Source organism: Symphalangus syndactylus, chromosome 7, assembly GCF_028878055.3.
Source record: "Symphalangus syndactylus isolate Jambi chromosome 7, NHGRI_mSymSyn1-v2.1_pri, whole genome shotgun sequence".
NCBI lineage: Eukaryota > Metazoa > Chordata > Mammalia > Primates > Hylobatidae > Symphalangus > Symphalangus syndactylus.
In genome coordinates, this window is record NC_072429.2 from 29,871,146 (window position 1) to 29,880,633 (window position 9,488).

A 9,488-nucleotide genomic window follows, 5' to 3' on the forward strand; every position below is an offset into this window, starting at 1 on the left:
TTGTGATAGAGACTGGCTTCTCAACTATGGCATTTGGGGACAGAAATCTCTGTTGTAGGGGGCTGTCCTGTGCATTGTAAGGTATTTAGCATCATCCCTGGCCTCCACCCACTAGATGCCAGTCACATCCTCCAGTGGTGACAATTGACAATGTCCCCACGGGCACAGCTGAGAACCACTGAGGTAGAGGGTGTTTGTTGTGGGGTAGGAAGTGGTGTAGCTTTAGCTGGTTGGTCAGCGGCTGCTTCTAGGAAAGAGGTTACATTTAAGTTGAAACCAAGAAAAATGTATAGGTAGCAGCCACATGAGAATCTAGTGGAAGGAAAACAAATGCAAAGGCTGCGGGGCAGCAGGAAGCTTGTGTATTAAAAGAGAGGACGTTGTGTTCCAATGAGTAAAAAACTAGGGAGTGAAGAGAGATGAAGAGAAGTGAGGCTGAAGAGATGCGCAAGGGGTCTGACCAGGTGCTGGATGAAAAGGAATCTACAGGCCAGGCACAGTGGCTCACACCTATAATCCCAGCACTTTAGGGGGCCAAGGCTGGAGGATCACTTGAGCCCAGGAGTTTAAGTCCAGCCTGGGCATCAAAGTGAGCCTCCATCTTATTAAAAATTTAAAAAAGAAAGGAAAAGGGCTTTATGAAGATGTCTGTTTGGAAAAGAGTCCCACTCTTAGAAAACCACTTTTGCATATTAAAGGCTAAACCTGCTACCCATCACCAAATTCTATGTTAACATTCAGTAACATGTTGCAGTGACACTATTCTAAGTCAGGTATAGCTTGAGAGTCAGGTTTGTTTGGATGACAGAAAGGTATAAGCAGGGGAAAAAGAGGGGGAGAAGGGAACCTATTGGCAGCAAGGGGCTTTCCACAGGGCTGTGAGACACTCCCAGGCCTTGCAAGAGGGGTTGTGATAAAAGAGGGAAATGGCAGCAACGTTTGGCTCTAATTGGTTTGGGCCCAAACTTGCTGCTTTGGGAGGCAGTAGTAGGGTGGTACAGGAGCTGATTTTATCCAGTCCACAAATGGATTTTTAAAATAGTTTTTTGATGTATATTTTTTAAGATTCATCAAACCCATGATTTAATGGGTATTGATTAGAATGAGTAAAATGTTAAAGTTAATTAATCTAAAATAATTTGAGTGAATAATAGCAAAAAAGCATGTGAATACGGCAAAGGTTATGTAGATGCCTGAAGTCGGAGAGTCGATAGATCAAAATCAGCTGGGAGCTTGTTAAAATACACATTTCTTGGCCCTATTTCTTGACATTCTGGTTTAGCAATACAGATGGGACCTGAGAATTTTTGTTTGTTTAAATGACAGAAGACAGGCTACTATAAAATATTTTACATTTCAGTAAAAGCATTGACTTCATGAAAGAACATGAGGAAATAAGAGCATACAATCATCCTTTACTTTTACTTATTTCAGATGTAAATCTCAGGAAATGAACCCAAAGTCTTTCTTGCAGGGGACTTTGGGTATTGCACTGCCACTTTTGTTTATTTAGTTACTTTTTGAGACAGAGTTTTGCTCTTGTTGCACAAGCTGGAGTGCAATGGCTCAATCTCAGCGCACTGCAACCTCTGCCTCCTGGGTTCAAGCCATTCCCCTGCCTCAGCCTCCCAAGTAGCTGGGATTACAGGCGCCTGCCACCACGCCTGGCGAATTTTTGTATTTTTAGTAGAGGTGGGGTTTCACCATGTTGGCCAGGCTGGTCTTGAACTCCTGACCTCAGGTGATCCACCCACTTCAGCCTTCCAAAGTGCTGGGATTACAGGCTTGAGCCACCATGCCCAGCTTTGCACTGTCACTTCTGAGGCTAAATAAAATTACCTGGGGTCTCCAAAATATAGGAAGACCCAAAAAATATAGGGGGAGCTTATTTACACTCTGGTTCTCATGGTCTAGTTTGTGGATGTTTCTTGCAGGTTTGTAGTGCTCTCTGGAAGGAAAGGAATAACAATTAGTCATTTGATCTTCCTCTAATTAAGGTTTTCTTCTGTCATTGATTTCCTTTTGCTTTTTTTTTTTTTTCCTTTGAGACAGGGTCTTGCTCTGTCACCCAGGCTGGAGTGCAGGGCTGTGATCACAGCTCACTGCAGCCTTGAAGTCCTGGGCTCAAGTATCCTCCCACCTCAGCCTCTCAAGTAGCTGGGACCACAGGTGTGTGCCACCTTGCCCAACTAATTTTTGTGATTTCTGTAGAGATGTAGTTTCACCATGTTACCCAGGCTGGTCTCAAACTCCTGGGCTCAAGCAATCTGCCCACCTCGGCCTCCCAAAGTGCTGGGATTGCAGGCGTGAGCCACCACACCCGGCCGTTTTGCCATTAATTGTAAACAGTTTTGGAGGGTCTCAGAAGTCATATCCTCTTAAAGCCACCATACCTGGCTAATTTTTTTTTTAAGTAGAGATTAGGTCTTGCTATGTTGCCAGGCTGGAGTGCAGTGGTGTGATCATGGCTAACCCTAAGCGCAGCCTCAAACTCTTAAGCTCAAGTGATCCTCCTACCTCAGCCTCCTGGGTAGCTGGGATTACAGGCATGTGCCACCATGCCTGGCTCATTTTTGTATTTTCTGTAGAGACAGAGTCTCCCTATGTTGCCCAGGCTCTCTCAAAACTTTCTTTTTTCACTATTGATCGCATTAGATTTTCTAAGGATATATACACAAAGGCTGTTGCTCTACCCACTGCAAAAGTAATGATAGCCAACCAGAAAACGTGAGGGTGCCCTTGGTAGCCTTGACACAGAATGTGAGCACGGTGTACATGGGGCTGAGAGAAAAACAGTCTATAACTCAGAACTCCTGGGAAGCTAATTGTAATGTTCCCTTGGGGATTCTCATGGACACTAAGGACTTTTCCAACTCTTACTTAGAGTCTTGGGTGGCTACCTGTGCCTCACCCCAGTCGCTCCTGAGTCCTTCCTCTGCAGGGCCACCAGCATGACCTCAAAGCCAAGATCTGTTTGTGTTACATCTTAGCTGGAAATCCTGCAACTACTCCCAATTTGGTAAAATTCTCAACTCCACAGCAAGCCTTCCACTGCTTATCCCCAACTCACTTTGCCTGCTTCATGGAGTCCCTCCCTGCTATGTTCCAAAGGCTGTAAGTGCCTCAGGTATCCACTCTCTACTCCATGGGTCATCCCACCTGCCAGGAATGCTTGTTCCCTGTTTCTCCAAGGGGCATGTCATTCCTCAAAGTCCTGCTCCAGCGTCACTGCTTCAGCCCTTCTGGTCCTAATCCTCCTGGATAGAATTAATCCTCTTTTCTGAATACTTCTGGGCAGCCCTTTTTAATTACTCAATGAACATGGAAAAATAGAGTACCTCCCATATTCTAGGCATGGTGCTAGTACCTAGCTGAGATTAGTCTGCGTGAGGCCAGGGTTCTGCCTAGCCTGTGGGGCACCTTAGGGTAAATTACAAAGAGGCCTTCCTCTTCTTTCTGGCTGACACAGCCCTGAGTCAGGACAGAGCTTGTAAAAAGGAGTGTGACTTAGGATTTTTGTGCTGTGCAAACTAAAACCATAAATGGTGATCCTATAACTTTGTCCCTTGTATTAGAGATATTTACATTGATGGTGCTTTTTTTAGTCAATACTTTGAGGGAAGTGTCTGTATTTTCTCAGCACCTAGCTTATACTTCATGGGTGTTTGATATGTATCTATTAAAATTAGTTAATAAATGGATAGGACCAGGTGCGGCGGCTCACCCGTGTAATCCCAGCACTTTGGGAGGCTAAGGGGGTGAATCACTTGAGGTCAGGAGTTCAAGACCAGCATGGCCAACATGGTGAAACCCCATCTCTACTGAAAATACAAAAATTTGCCAGGTGTCTTGGCACACGCCTGTAATCCCAGCTAGTCTCAGGAGGTTGAGGCAGGAGAATCGCTTGAACCCAGGAGGCTGAGGTTGCAGTGAGCCGAGATTGTGACACTGCTCTCTATCCTGGGTGAGAGTGAGACTCTGTCTCAAACAAACAAACAAATAAATAAAGATAAAAAATAAATTGATAAAAGAATGTTTCTTAGAACCTTCCTGTGTACCCTAGGGATGGGATAGAGCAAGGAAGACTGTCTCTTTTACAAGTCCATTTATATTACTGGCTGGAGCCGGTGTGAATCTCAGTGACTCTCTGAGATCAGTAATTTGCAACCTTAGCTGCGTATTAGAATCATCTAGGAAGGTTGAGAAACTACCCATGCCTAGATCAATTAAATCAGAATTTCAGGAGGTGGGTCGCAGGTATTATAATTTTTTCAATCTCCCCAGATTTTTTATGTTTTTGAGACAGATTCTTGCTGTGTTGCCCAGGCTGGAGGGCAGCGGTGTGATCAAGGCTCACTGCAGCCTCAAACACCTGGGCTCAAGCAATCCTCCCGTCTCTGCCTTCGAGTAGCTAAGACTACAGGCACACCACCATGCCCATCTAATTTTTTTATTTGTAGAGACTGGGTCTCGTTATGTTGCCCAAGCTGTTCTTGAACTTCTGGGCTCAAGAGATCCTCCGATCTCAGCCTTTCCAAGTGCTGGGATTCCAGGCATGAGCCCTGTGACCAGCCTTCCCCAGGAGATTTGAGTGTGTAGCTGAGATTGAGAACCACCGACCTTGAGAGACTTGGGAAGGGGAGATGACAGCATGTTTCTATGTTGTGTGTGTCAAGTGCTCTGGAAAGACATAAAAGACACAAAATTAAACCAGAAAATGTCCACAATAGGCTAGAGCAGGGGAAAAACCAAGTAGGAAAAATGGCAAGAGGCTGGTGACCACAGGTGTGTCCTATGTCTGGCACCCATTACAAGAGCATGATGTTGGTGGCACCCCTGGGAGCAAGAAGGCTGAATGCCGCCATGCTTTTGGAAAGCTTCCCAGGAAGCTGGCTCACAGCTGTTCAGCTGACTTTGTCCCTGGGCCTCCTAGGAACTAAATGTTTCCCCTACAAACTGGTAAAAATAAATAAGAAAGTCCCCTTTGGACTGCGAGGAAATGCTCTAGGGTAACCCCTATTTTGTGCTGTGGACAGCTGAGATGGGGCTTGCTCTGCCTGTAAGTCCCTGCACCTGCTTGAGCCTAAAAATACTTAAAAAAAAATTTGGGAACGAGGTCTTGCAATATTGCCTGGGCTAGAGTGCAGCGGCTATTCACAGGCATGATCTTAGTGCACTACAGCCTTGAAATCCTGGCCTCAAGCGATCCTCTTGCCTCAGCCTCCAGAGTAGCTGGGACTCCAGGTAAGCATCACCATGCCCAGCTCTAAAAAATACTTTGATGATGACTGATACACACATTACTTAATGGACTTTAATTTTTAGAAAAGTTTTAGGCTAACAGCAAAGTTGAACAGAAAGTACGAGTTCCCACATAATCAGTCACCTTCCTCACACAATGCACACGCACATGACTTCGCCACCATTGTTAACATTCCCCACCAGTGTGGCATATTTGTTACAAATGATGAATCAACATTGACACATCATTATCAATTGAAGTTCATAGTTTACATTAGGGTTCATGCATTGTGTTGTGCATTCTATGGGTTTTGATAAATGTATAATGACATGTACCCACCATTATAGTATCATACAAAATAGTTTTGCTGCCCTAAAACCTGATAGATCCACCTAGACATCCTTCCCTCTCCCCAAATCCCTGGAAGTCACTGATCTGATCTTTTCACTGTCTCCATAGTTCTATCTTTTTCAGAATGTCATATAGTTGGAGTCATACAGTGTGTAGCCTTTTTAGATTGATTTCTTCCAAGTAACAATATGCATTTAAGGTTCCTCCATTCTTTTTGTAGATACACAGCTCATTTCTTCTTATTGATACATAATATTCCATTGTCTGGATGTATCACAAATTATTTTTGTTTATTCATTTGATTTAGTTGCTTCCAAGTTTTGGAAATTATGAATAAAACTACCATAAACATTCATGTGCACATAGGCTTTTGTGTAGACATAAGTTTTCGATTGATTTATGTAAATATCAAGGAACACAATTATTGCATTGTCTGATAAGAGAATGTTTAGTTTTGTAAGAAACTGCCAAACAGTTTTTCAAGGTGGCTGAGCCATTTCGTATTCACACCAGCAATGATTGAGAGTTCCTATTGCCCCACATCCTTGCCAGCATTTAGTGCTGGATGTTAGCCATTCTAAGTGGAATGTAGTGGTATGTCATTGTTGCTTTAATTTGCATTCCTTAATAACATAAGATGTTAAACATATTTCCTATGCTTATTTGCCAGTTGTATATCTTGAAAAAATATTTATTAAGATTTTTTGGCCATTTTTTAATCAGGTCGTTCGTTATCTTACTGTTGAGTTTTAAGAGTACTTTGTAGGTTTTATCAGATATGTCCTTTGAAAATATTTTCTCCAAGTCCATAGCTTGTCTTTTTACTGATGGTGTCTTTTGCAGAGCAAAAGTTTTTGATTTTATTAAATTCCAACTTGTCACTTTTTTCTTTCATAGATCATGTCTTTAGTGTTGTATCTAAAAAGTCATTGCCAACCCCAAGGTAATCTAGATATTCTTCTGTTATCTTGTATGAATTTTGTAGTTTGGCATTTTACATTTAGGGCTATGATCCATTTTGATTTAATTTTTGTGAAAGGAATAAAGTCTGTGTCTAGATTCACTTTTTTAATGTGTGGACATCCAATTGTTTCAGCACCATCTGGTAAGACTCCATTTTCTCTGTTGTATCACTTTTACTTCTTTGTCAAAGGTGAAATGACTGTATATATATAAGTCCGTTTCTGGGTTCTCTATTCTTTGCACTTATCTCTTCGTCTGTTTTTTCACCAATAATAGTTTGATTCCTGTAGCTCAAAGTTATTGTAGTTCAATTATGGTAAGACTTAAAGTTGGGTAGTGTCAATTTTCTGACTTTGTTCTAACCTTTCAGTTTTGCATTGGCTTCTCTGAGTCTTTTGCTTCTCCATATATACTGTAGAATCGGTTTGTCAATTTTCACAAAAACAACTTTCTAGGATTTTGATTGGAATCTATTCATCAAGTTGGGCAGAACTGACAGCAATATTGACTCTTCCTATCCATGAACATGGTATACCTTTTTATTTAGTTAGTTCTTCAATTTCTTTAATGAGTTCTTTAAAGTTTTCTTCATACAGCTCTTGCATATACTTTGTTAGATTTGTACCTATTTTATTCTTTTGGTGCTAATGTATTGTTTTTAATTTTAAAATCCAGTTTTTAATTTCTGGCATATAGGAAAGCACTAGACTTTGGATATTAACCTAGTATTCTGAACCTTGACGTAACTGCTTATTGATTCCAGGAGTTTTTTTTTTTGTCAAGTCTTTGAAATTTTCTATAGACAATCATGTCACATGTGAACAAAGAGCTTTATTGCTTCCTTTGTAATCTGTATGCCTTTTTCTTGCTTTTCTTGTCTTATTGCTTTAGCGAGGACTTTCAGTGTGATGCTGGAAAGAAGTAGTGAGAGGGAATATCCTTGCCTTCTTCCTAATCTTAGTGAAAAAGCATCTAGTTTTTCACCATTATGTATGGTATTAGTTGCAGGTTTTTTGCAGATTTAAAAAATCAAAATACAAAAATTAGTTGGATGTGGTGGCACATACCTGTAATCCCAGCTACTAGGGAGGCTAAGGCAGGAGAATTGCTTAAACCCAGAAGGCAGAGGTTGCAATGAGCTGAGATTGTGCCATTGCACTCCAGCCTGGGCAACAGAGTGAGACTCCGTCTCAAAAAAAAAAAAAAAGGAGAAAAGGAAGTTAGTTACATGAGGCCAGGAGTCTTTGGTTCATTGGTACATTCCAAATGAATAAGATCACCCAGGCTGGACTGCAGTGGTGTGATCTTGGCTCAATGCAACCCCTGCTTCCTGGGTTCAAGCAACTCTCCTGCATTAGCTTCTTGAGTGGCTGGTATCACAGGCACATGCCACCACACCCAGCTTTTTATTTTGTATTTTAGTAGAGGGGGATTTTTGCCTTGTTGTCCAGGCTGGTCTTGAACTCCTGCCCTCAAGCTATCCACCCACCTCAGCCTCCCAAAGTGCCACTGCGCCCAGCCAGATTCACACTTTTTTGCTTTGTTTAGTTTTCCATAGAGTCAAACTTTTTTTTTTTTTTTTTTTTTTGAGCCAGGGTCTTGCTCTGTTTTCCCAGGGAGTGCAGTGGCATGATCATGGCTCACTCCAGCATCCACCTCCCAGGCTCAAGCGATCTTCTCACTTCAGCCTCCCCCGGTAGCTGGGACTACAGGTGTGCACCACCACACCAGGCTAATTATTGTACTTTTTTGTAGAGACAAGGTTTCACCATGATGCCGAGGCTGATCTTGAATTCCTGGGCTCAAGTGATCTGCTCCCCTCGGCCTCCCAAAGTTCTGGGATTGCAGGCATGAGCCACCACACCCAGCTTCAGACTTTTTTTTTTGCTTTGAGATGGAGTTTCACTCTTATCACCCACATTGGAGTGCAATGGTGTGATCTTGGCTCACTGCAACCTCCGCCTCCCAGGTTCAAGCAATTCTCCTGTCTCAGCCTCTGGAGTGGCTGGGACTATAGGAGCCCGCCATCACCTCTGGCTAATTTTTTTGTATTTTTGGTAGAGACAGGGTTTCAACATGTTGGCCAGGCTGGTCTCTAACTCCTGACCTCAGGTGATCCACCCGCCTTGGCGTCCCAAAGTGCTAGGATTGCAGGCGTGAGCCACCACTTCCAGCTGCAAACATTTTAAGAAAAGAAAAGTTACATTAACTTTTCTTTTTTCTTCTTTTTTTTTTTTTTTTCTTTTTTGAGATGGAGTGTTGCTCTGTCACCCAGGCTGGAGTGCAATGGCGCAATCTCAGCTCACTGCAACCTCTGCCTCCCAGGTTCAAGTGATTCTCCTGCCTCAGCCTCCTGAGACCAGCTGGGATTATAGGCACTTGCCATCACACCTTGCTAATTTTTGTATTTTTAGTAGAGGTGGGATTTCACCATGTTGGCAAGGTTGGTCTTGAACTCCTGACCTCAGGTGATCCACCTGACTTGGCCACCCAAAGTGCTGCGATTATAGGCATGAGCCACCATGCCTGGCCTACATTAATTTTTCTAACCTCCCCCACTCATTAATCTTTCATTCAAAATTTAACAAGTCTTTATTATGCACTTGCCATGCAAGGCATTTAAAGAATTTATGTAGAAGAAAACATAAGTGTAAATTTTCAATACCTTGGATAGGAGATGATTCTTTTTTTTTTTTTTTTAGGAATTATTTAGTTTCTTTTTTTAAATTTTTTTTTGTTATACTTTAAGTTCTAGGGTACATGTGCACAACGTGCAGTTTTGTTACATATGTATACATGTGCCATGTTGGTGTGCTGCACCCATTAACTGGTCATTTACATTAGGTATATCTCCTAATGCTATCCCTCCCCCGACCCCACAACAGGCCCCGGAGTGTGATGTTCCCCACCCTGTGTCCAAGTGTTCTCATTG